Raw genomic sequence first — 10754 nt, forward strand, 5'->3', positions numbered from 1 at the left:
ATAATATTAAAGAAGCTGTTTCCAAGAAATAATGAATTGCCCGTCAGTACATATGAAGCAAAGAAGCTTGTCTGCCCTCTAGGATTAGATGTGCAGAAGATACATGCATGCATTAATGACTGTATCCTCTACCGCGGTGAGAAGTACGAGAATTTGAATAAATGCCCGATATGTGGTGCATTGCGGTATAAGATCGAAAAGATGACCCCGGTGATGTTGAGGGCGAGCCACCCAGGAAGAGGGTTCCTCGCGAAGGTGATGTGGTATGCTCCAATAATACCACGGTTGAAACGTTTGTTCAGAAACAAAGAGCATGCCAAGTTGTTGCGATGGCACATGGAAGAACGTAAGAAAGACGCGATGTTGAGGCACCCCGCTGATGGTCGGCAGTGGAGAAACATCGGGAGAGAGTTTCCGGATTTTGCGTGTGAGGCAAGGAACTTATACTTTGGTCTAAGTACAGATGGCATGAATCCTTTTGGGGAGCAGAAGCTGCAGTCACAAAGCACCTGGCCCGTGACTCTATGTATCTACAACCTTCCTCCTTGGTTGTGCATGAAGCGGAAGTTCATTATGATGCCAGTTGCTTATCCAAGGCCCAAAGCAACCGGGCAACGACATTGATGTGTACCTAAGGCCATTAGTCGATGAACTTTTGGAGTTGTGGGCCAAACCAGGTGTACGTGTGTGGGATGAGCACACGGAGCAAGAATTTGACCTACGAGCGTTGCTATTCGTAACCATCAATGATTGGCCTCGCTCTCAGTAACATTTCGTGACGTACGAACAAAGGATACAATGCATGCACACACCGTTTAGATGAGACTGAAAGTAAATATTTGGGAAAAAGCAGAAAAGTTGTGTACCCGTTCAATCGTCGTTTCCTTCCGCGCAAGCATCCCTTAAGGAAAAAAGGCAAGCATTTCGATGGCGAGGCAGACCGCCGTCCGAAGCCCGTCCCCCGTAGTGGTGCTGATATATTTGACATGGTCAAGGATTTAAATGTTATCTTTGGAAAGGGTCCAGGCAGTCGACCTGTTCCGAAAGACGATGACGGACACGCGCCCATGTGGAAGAAGAAATCTATTTTCTCGGGAGCTAGAATATTGGAAAGTCCCGGAAGTCCGCTCCGCAATCGACGTGATGCACCCGACCAAGAATCTTTGTGTGAATATTCTAGGTTTTCTCGGGCGTGTATGGAAAGACAAAAGATACAACAGAAGCACGGGAGGACCAGGAACTTCATAAAGGACGAAACGGCAATCATCCAGGGCAGTTTGTAGGGCCTGCCAGCCTATGCTCTTACCAAACAAGAGAAGGAGATCTTTTTTGAAGCCCTATTCAGCATCAAGGTTCCGTCTCGGTTTCTCGTCGAATATAAAGGGGATAGTAAATATGAAGGAGAAAAATTCCAGTAACCCGAAGTCCCATGACTGTCACGTGCTTATGACACAATTGCTTCCGATTGCATTGAGGGGACTTCTACCGTAAAATGTTCGACTAGCCATTGTGAAGATATGTGCATTCCCGAACGCAATTTCTCGAAGGTAATGGATCCAGTAAACTTTGTCGAGATTACAGGAAGATGTGGTCCAATGTCTTGTCGCCTTCGAGTTGTTGTTCCCACCATCCTTCTTCAATATTATGACGCACCTCCTCGTTCACCTAGTTGAAGAGATTAGAATTCTCGGTCCCGTATTTCTACACAATATGTTCCCCTTCGAGAGGTTCATGGGAGTCTTAAAGAAATATGTTCATAACCGAGCTAGGCCGGAAGGAAGTATCTCAAAGGGCTACGGAACCGAGGAGGTCATTGAGTTTTGTGTTGACTTTCTTCCCGACCTTAAGCCGATTGGTGTTCCCGAATCTCGGTATGAGGGGAGGCTGACCGGAAAAGGCACACTAGGAAGGAAAGCAACGGTGTGGAGGGACAAGATTTCTTTCAATCAAGCGCACTACACGCTTCTATACAATTCCAGCTTGGTGGCTCCGTACATCGAGAAACATAAGAATGTTTTACGAGAAATAAACCCGGGCCAGCCCGAGTCCTTGATTACACGTCAACACATGAATACCTTCGGCAGCTTGGTTGCAAAGACATCTCATTAATGACCCATCCGCGGTGGAGCAGCTGTACTTGTTGGCCAGGTTACCATCTTCAAACATATGTACATTCCAAGGGTACGAGATAAATGGGAATACATTTTACACGATCGACCAAGATAAGAAGAGCACCAACCAAAACAGCGGTGTCCGCTTCGATGCAACATGACGAGAATGGGCAGTACCACCACATATTATGGATACATAGAGGAGATATGGGAACTTGACTATGGTCCCACTTTTAAGGTCCCTTTGTTTCGGTGCAAATGGGTGAAGCTCAGCGCTATACATATTGACGATAAGTACGGTATGATAACAGTGGATCCCAACAATCTTGCGTACCTGGACGAGCCTTTTGTCCTAGCCAGCGAGGTGGCTCAAGTTTTCTACGTGAAGGACATGTCTAGCAAATCAAGAAAAAGAAATCAACAAAAGAATACATCAATCGAGGAGCTAAAGCGCCACATAGTTCTTTCGGGGAAAAGAAACATCGTGGGAGTGGATGACAAGACAGTACATGTCGAAGATTATAATAAGTTTAAAGAAATTCCGCCCTTCACGGTGAAAATTGACCCAAGCATCTTGCTAAATGATGAAGATTCTCCATGGCTACGGCGTAGAAGATCACAACACTAGATGGCGATGTAATAATGTATTCTTCATATATAGTTCCCAAGACAATCTCTACATTTATGTAATAATGAAGATTAAACCGTGCTTGGCTTGTTGATCTCGCTTGGCAAGGCGTATCGATGCTCCTTTTATAGGCACGGCACCGCTTCTACTTTGTCTTATTACTTCGACAGCCGTCGTGCGCTACATGCTTTATCTCATCGAGCAGTGCGTCCACCCACGCGTCCTTATCCTCGCCGACACCTTTAGTCGCGGTTGCAGCCACCAACCGTGACAAAAGGTTACCGACACATCCTTATCCTCGCCGACAGCTTTAGTCGCGGTTGCAGCCACCAACCGTGACAAAAGGTTACCGACACATCCTTATTATCCTGCCGACATCTTTAGTCGCGGTTGCAGCCACCAACCGTGACAAAAGGCCCTCCTAGATAAGCCTCCCCGCCTTTTGTCGCGGTTTGAGCCTCCACCCGGGATGAAAGTTTCGCGCGCCACTTCGTTCCCGCCTATTTTCTTCCCGCATTCCCGCCATTTTCCACTATATATATGTAGGCTTGGACTCTCATATCCGCAAACCTCATCACTCTCTCCCATGGCTTCCATCGTATGTCTAACACCCCGGGAGGCGGAGGCGCTTTGCGCCTCGAACTACCCCTCGCCCGCCCGGCTACCGCGTCCCGACCGGCCGGTTGCCGAGCGTCGGAGGCGTACCGGTCCCTCCTATCCCTGTAGGTGTGCCACGCGAGATGGCCATCACGAACCACTACTATTTCGAGCTCACGCCCGAGCAGCGGAGGAATCCCCGCGGGCATCCCGACTACAGCCCGACTTGGGACAGCTTCTTCATCAATCGGCGTGAGAGGGCGGTTGCCGTGTACGAGGAGGACGGCCCGCCTCCTTCGAACTTCAACGAGGCCGGCCGTCGGATGTGGTGGCGCGGCCGGACTCTCCGCAGCGTCCCGGCCTATCGTGGCCCCCGCCCTGCGCTACCCTCAATCCCAGCCCACGCGTGGTCATCCGCCGAGGTTCGACAACCGCGACCCCGATGCTAGCGACGATGACGTCGGCGACTTTGATGACTACAAGTGGCGACGTGTATAGGACTAGGCACGACTATGATTGAATGGCTCCAACATTCGAATCTAGCCATGTATCTTATTTTTCAGCTTGAGCTCGTACTTTAATTTCAGTTCAATCGTAATAAATTTCGTGTCAACCACTTTATTGAACAAAAACAACCGACAACGACTTTATAAACTAAATTTAAACTAATAGAACCGACAACGACTTTATTGAAATTACAATAAAATAGATAAATTACTAGTCTAGTCTCTACTCGTCGTCGGAGGTTGTCTCCGTCCAAAGGTCATCCCACCGAGGGTCGTTCTGGTCCAAGTTGTATTCGAGTTCTCGAGCTCGAAGGCGGCGACGGCCCGACGGTTGCGCCCGTTGGACCTGCGTTGTGCCCTAAGGTTAGCAAAGAACGCGTCGGGGACCGCGCCCTCCACCGGCGCATCAACCGCTCGTCGCGCTCGGCGATGGCGATCCCGCGCTGCACCCGGCGATGCCGGCGACGGTCCTCGTCGGTGACGAGGCACGGCGGTGGCGCGAGGAACTCCGCCTCCTCTAGCGATTCAACATCCGGAAAGTTGATGTCGTGCCCCGGCCGCCGAAAGCGCCACGCCGCCGCGTCGTAAGCGCGCGCCGCCTCCTCCGGCGTGTTGTACGTGCCGAGGGTGAGGCGGAAGCCACCGGCGCGTATCTCGGCGGTGAACCTACCGCTCGGATGCACTCGAACGCCACGGAAACCGGACGCCCTCGACGACATGGAGGCATCCCGGAGATGAATGAGCGGAGGCGGTGGCGACGTGTGGTTGCGCCCGCACTCGTCGCTCTATATAGCGCACGCGGGGCATGGCACGTGTTAGCGGTGGCTACACGGCGCACGCCGGCGTCGGCGGGGTGAGGCACGTGGCAGCGGTGGCTACACGCCGCACGCCGGCGTCGGCGGGGCGAGGCACGTGGAAGAGGTGGCGACACGTGGCACGGGGACGCGACACGAGTGGATATGATGCGAGATGCAAATAGTTATATGGATATCATATTCATGTTCATTGGATTTTTCTGATCAATTTTCATATATAAAACTTTTCTTTTTGAGTTACCATTTAAAAGTTATTGAAATAATAGTTTTTATTAAAAAAAAACAGAAAAACAAAAAACAGAAAAAAACAGAAACACAAAAATCGTTGCAGGCCTGATCCGCGTGAAGCGCATCCAACGGCTCCAGTGCCGTTTGAATCCAACGGCCCGGAGCCGTTGGATGCGCTTCACGCGGATCGGCCGCCTCCCTCCCACCCCCTTTTGTCGCGGGTCGAGCCACGGCCCGCGATAAAGGACCCCTTAGTCGCGGGTGGTGGCACGACCCGTGATAAAAGGGGGCCTTTTATCACGGGTCGTGCCACCACCCGCGACAAAAGGGGTTAGGTATAAATACCTAACCCCGCGGGCGGAGCCCCCACCCGCGACACACGGAGGCCAACACTTAGCGAAATTCACGCCGCCGAGCCGCCGGATTTTGCCGTGCCGCCGTCGATCCGCCGCGCCGTCGCCGCCGTCGATCTCCTCTCGCCGCGCCGCCGCCGCCGTAGGCCTCCTCGAGCTCCCTCTCGCCGCGCGTGCCCTCTCGCCGCCCGCGCCTCTGCCGCCGTCGATTGCCGCCGCCGATTGCCGCCGCGCGTGCCGCCCGCGCCGTCGATTGCCGCCGTGCCGCGCGCCCGCCGCCGCCGCCCGTGCCCGTGCCGGCCCCGCCGCCGCGCCGCCGCGCCCTCCGCAGGTACAAGCCGCCGGCCATGTGCGCAGGCGCCGGCGCGGGCGCCCCCGGCCGGCCCTCTTTTTTTTTAATTTTTTTTTTCTTAGTTAGATAATTTGTATAATTAGTTAGTTCATTTTTGTAATTAGTTATTAGTTAGTTTATTTTTGTATATAGACATTTTAGTAATTAGTTATTAGTTAGATAATTAGTATGTAATTAGTTAGTTCATTTTTGTATATAGACATTTTAGTAATTAGTTATTAGTTAGATAATTAGTATGTAATTAGTTAGTTCATTTTTGTATATAGACATTTTAGTATGTAATTAGTTAGTTCATTTTTGTAAGTATTTTGTTGTAATTAGTTAGTTTATTTTTGTTGTAATTAGTTAGTTCAAATTTGTAGTTTAAATTTTGTAAGTATTTTGTTGTAATTAGTTAGTTTATTTTTGTTAAATGTAATTAGTTAGTTCAAATTTGTAGTTTAAATTTGATTAGTTAGTTCAAATTCGGATCGGCCGCCGACACACCCCTCTCGCAAACACCCGCCGACACACCCCTCTCGCAAACACACCCCTCTCGCAAACACCCGCCGAGACCCCTCTCGCAAACAACTGACGTCGACTCCCTCCCCCTCGCAAAAACCCGTCGCCGACACCCTCCCCTCTCGCAAACACGCGCCCTCTCCCGCTCGCAAACACGCGCCGACACCCCTCTCCCTCTCGCAAACACGCGCACTCTCCATCTCGCAAACACGCGCCGACACCCCTCTCCCTCTCGCAAACACGCGCCGCCGAGACCCTCTCCCTCTCGCAAACACGCGTCGCCGACACCCCTCTCCCTCTCGCAAACACGTGTCGCCGATTAGGGTTAGGGTTTGGTTTGTGTTTGATTAGGGTTAGGGTTTGGTTTGTGTTTGAACATTTACTTATCGATTTAATTCTTTTGCAGAAACAATGGATCAATTCGAACGGGACTTGGAACAGGAAGACATATTCGAGGACATGATCCGCGATGGTACAGAAGCCGACCGAGCCGGCTCCGGTGATGGAGAAGCCGACGGCTCCGGTCATGGAGAACCCGACGGCTCCGGTCATGGAGAAGCCGACGGCTCCGGTGACGGAGAAGCCGACGGCTCCGGTGACGGAGAAGCCGACGACGGCTCCGGTGACGAGGTATTAATGGAATTCTATATGTACATATGTATTGAGGCATTAGTATAGAGGCATTAATGCAATTCTATATGTATTCTCTTAGGCCTCCGAAGATAAGATAGAGAAACGAGGCCCGGCAAAGAAGTTGACCAAGAAAGACCACTTCACAATTGAAGTTATATCACCGGAAGGCCAACCGGTGGCACCCGAGAATGTCGGAGTGAAGTTCAAAAATCAGTGCGGAGTTGTGGTTAGAGATCGTGTCCCGATCACTGTCAGAGAATGGAACAAGACGAAGAATGTGTCCGAAAATCAGGTTGCCGATAGGTACAAGGACACACTTTTCGTAGACCTCATGGCACATTTCACTTTGCCGATTTGGGATCGGAGTCCGAGAATGCTAAGCAGCGAGAGCTAGTGAAGAAATGGGCTCTTAAGAAGATGGGCGAACTTTTCCGGCGTATAAGAACCGGTTATGGAAAAATTATAAGAAAGACAAGAAGCCTCCAAGTATTCGAGAACTACCTAGCGAAGCAGAGCATAACTCGGGAAGAATTTGTGAGGTACAAAGAATCGAGGAGGCTGTGAACCCGTCGACGAAAAACAAGAAGAATGCAAGCGAGAAGAAATATCACCATCATACGGGGCGAGGGGGCTACGGAAGAGCCATGCCTAAGTGGGATGCACAAGAGGCTGAGATGGAGCTGAACGGGATCACTCCGTAACCCACGCGAGAAGGATGGGACATAAGGGCTCGAAATTGGTTCCTCGCGCATGGCCGTGAGTATGACATGAAGACAGGGAACATTGTTGAAAGTGACACCAGTGGTTAGGGTACCCGAGCAAAAATGGATTGAAGTGACGACAGATATAAAGGCGGGAAAACTAAAGTTTGCTCCCGATAGAGAGAAAGACTTGCCGACGCTTGTCCTCGGTAATCCCGAGAAGGGAGGACGAACAAGAGGCTTCGGCCCTAGTGTTCCGTGGTCGCTTGGGTTTCCGGCCGACGCGGAGACTTATAGAAGCCGAGCGAGAGCTAAACAACGCCACCGGAGGTGCAGAATGACCGGATGGCCGAGTTCCAACGCCGACTTGACCAGCAGCAGCGGGAGCTTCAGCAGCAGCAGCTGGGAGATAAATGAACTAAAAGGACAGCGCCCGCCGGATAATACCGCTGAAATATCTCAGCCGACGAGACAAGCAGCGTGGCCGACTCGGAGGCCCCTCCTACACGGATGATGATAGATGCCGGTCCCGGCGACCCCTTGGATGGAATCAAGGAGACAACACCTTGTGATCTCCATGAGGTGTTCGGGAAGGTTTCGTTAAGGTGGCGGTCGGCTATGTCTTACCGGCATTTGGACCCGAAGGTGAGCCGGCAACATGGCATGGCAATCCGATTCCAGCTGGCTATGCTCGTGTCGGGGTGGATTCAGCTTGTCCCGCAGTGGGAGACATTGGAGCTCCATATCCCCGGAGGTGATGGGGGCTTACACTCGGAGAGGTGCCGGGAGAAATCATTCTCTCGGGAAAAGAAGAACATCGAGCTGCCAGTGCTGGGTAGCACCTAGTACCGGTCGTCCCAAGCAGGTCACCATCACCTCCTCCAGGTGATCGCAGGCCACCATCACCTCCTCCTACCGATCACATGTCGACACCATCACCCCGTGGGTACGACGTCGACCACGACATCGGTACTCCATCTCCATCTCCAGCCGCCGCCGCCTCCGCCCACTAAGACTCGGAATGCACCCAGCCGGAAGCGTTTCAAGAGTCCTGTCCCCAAGAGGTCGCCCCTCCCAAAAGTACCAAAGGTTCCTCCCCCCGTCCTTGGGATCTTACCGTCGAGGAAAATGCGGCCGCTGTTGCGAAACACAACTATGATCATTTCCATAAGCCAAAACCTCCAGCCGCCGAGCCATACACAGAGAAGCAAATAGAATATGCTACTAGTTTTCCGAACACACCATCGCAAGTATGAGTTACACGAGAAGAAGGATGACTATACACGCACTCTTGCGAAGGTAATTGACCAAAAGAAGGATGAAAAGGCTAAGGAGAAGGACATTGCCGGCACGAGCAAATCATCGCCTAGAAGTGCAGATGAGAAAAGGTCAAGTTCAACAAGTGCACCCCTCAAGGCCAAGCAAACGACAAAAGGCAAAAAGAGAAAGGAAGTTCCCCTCCTCGGTGCTCAGCCCAAACAATCGATCCCAGCACTCAAAGTGTTTAATGTTCCCAAGGTATACCAGGAACATGGTGGTTTCGATATGGAAGAAGCTGCTAGCCTAGCGGCTGCCTGTAAAGTTTCCGTGGAGGAATTGCTACTTGCAGCAGATGCTGCACTACCCACCGCTGATATAGCTCCTAAATTTGTCTACGGGGCCGACTTGGTCAGCAGAGAGCAGCTGCATAAACTACCAACACATATGCGGAATTTGCATCAGTGGTACCTTGATGCATGCAAGGAGAAAAAAATGTACATCGTGGCGAGTATACCATGGGAATATTACTACCGAAAGGAGGAGATCCATATTGAGATGAATGAACTCTGGCAGTTATTCAATCTAGAAGCCCTCGACAAATCTCTCATGAGTTGCTATTGCTTGTAAGTTGTTAACTACATATAAGTTCATTTTCATTCAGTTCATGTTCGTTTTCATTGCATATATATACTCATTATATCTTATGGGTTCTCTTTTGCGGATCGAAGATCGTTGAGTGCAAAAGTAATAATATTATCAATGTTGGGTTTGTTGACCCGGATAAAATACATGTTGAAACGGTGAAGCATAAACGCGAAGAAACGGGGGAAACCTACTAAGGTTTTTGGGGCAGCAATATTTCGTGATTCAATATTGTTTCCTTACAACTACGAGTGAGAGTCTTAATGATCTTTTATATATGCACATTCAATTTTTCTTACTCGATGTTAAGTGTAATTCCCGACGTATATGCATAACATGTGCAGCTTCCACTCGGATTCTACTAGACATTCAACCCGATAAGGGAATAGTTGAAGTAAAAGACCCACCGAGTAGAGGCCCGGACGGGTTCCAGGACTTGCGTAAGTTGCTCCAAGTGTAATTTCCTTCATCGCCGCGCTTTATCTTTCGTGAGATATCAATTAATTATCCACTCATTCAATCATTCTTTTGCATGGCAGGGCTTGGCAAGCTTTGAAGAATGTTCATAAGGAGATTACCTTTGCAAACAAGCTAACATTTAATCCTGTACCGTGCCCCCAGCAGCCACAAGGGACGAATCTATGTGGATACTACGTTTGCGAGTCCATTCGCATGTTAACCACCGAGAAGCGTAACAGAAATAAATTCAACGTAAGCAATAACATTCACAACTTTATTTATTATCATCAATATTTCGTTATCAAGACCGATATAGTCATACTCATCTCATTTTCGTATATAGGTCGACTTCATGCGGGACGGACTCCAACCAAAGGAACACGCACTAGGAATCGCGGAGGAACTGGCGGGACTTTTGGTTAGAGAAGTAATAAACAACAAAGGCTTGTTTAGTCCAGATAGTTGTTCTACCTCCAAATAGACGGTCGTTAGTACCGTTTGTCGATCGTGAGCTCCATGTATATATGTAGGGAACCTACGAATATGTGTAAGGGGAATCGACTTCGCTTCCAATCTTTGTTTGATCGATCTATATATATATAATGAATGAATGTGTACAACTTCTAGTAGCGTACAAATATATGCAACTTTTATTTTCGGACGAAAAAAATGAAATAACAGGCGGTCGGTGGCGGGGGGAGGGGTGCTGCACCCCTCAAACCCTAAAGCGAAGCGTTGTGCGCGCGCCACGTAGAGGGCCTTTTGTCGCGGGTGGTAATACCGCCCGCGACAAAAGGGCCTGTGCCCTGCGCGCCCCGCGGCTGCCACGTGGTGGACCTTATGTCGCGGGTCGTAAGTGACCCGGGATAAAAGGCCACCCTTTTATCGCGCCTTGCTTGTCGCGGCTGGCCGCCCGCGACAAAAGGCCCTAACCACCCGGATCAAAAGGCCTGTTTTCCACTAGTGTA

The sequence above is a fragment of the Lolium rigidum genome, chromosome 7 (genome assembly GCF_022539505.1).
Source record: "Lolium rigidum isolate FL_2022 chromosome 7, APGP_CSIRO_Lrig_0.1, whole genome shotgun sequence".
NCBI classification, from domain to species: domain Eukaryota; kingdom Viridiplantae; phylum Streptophyta; class Magnoliopsida; order Poales; family Poaceae; genus Lolium; species Lolium rigidum.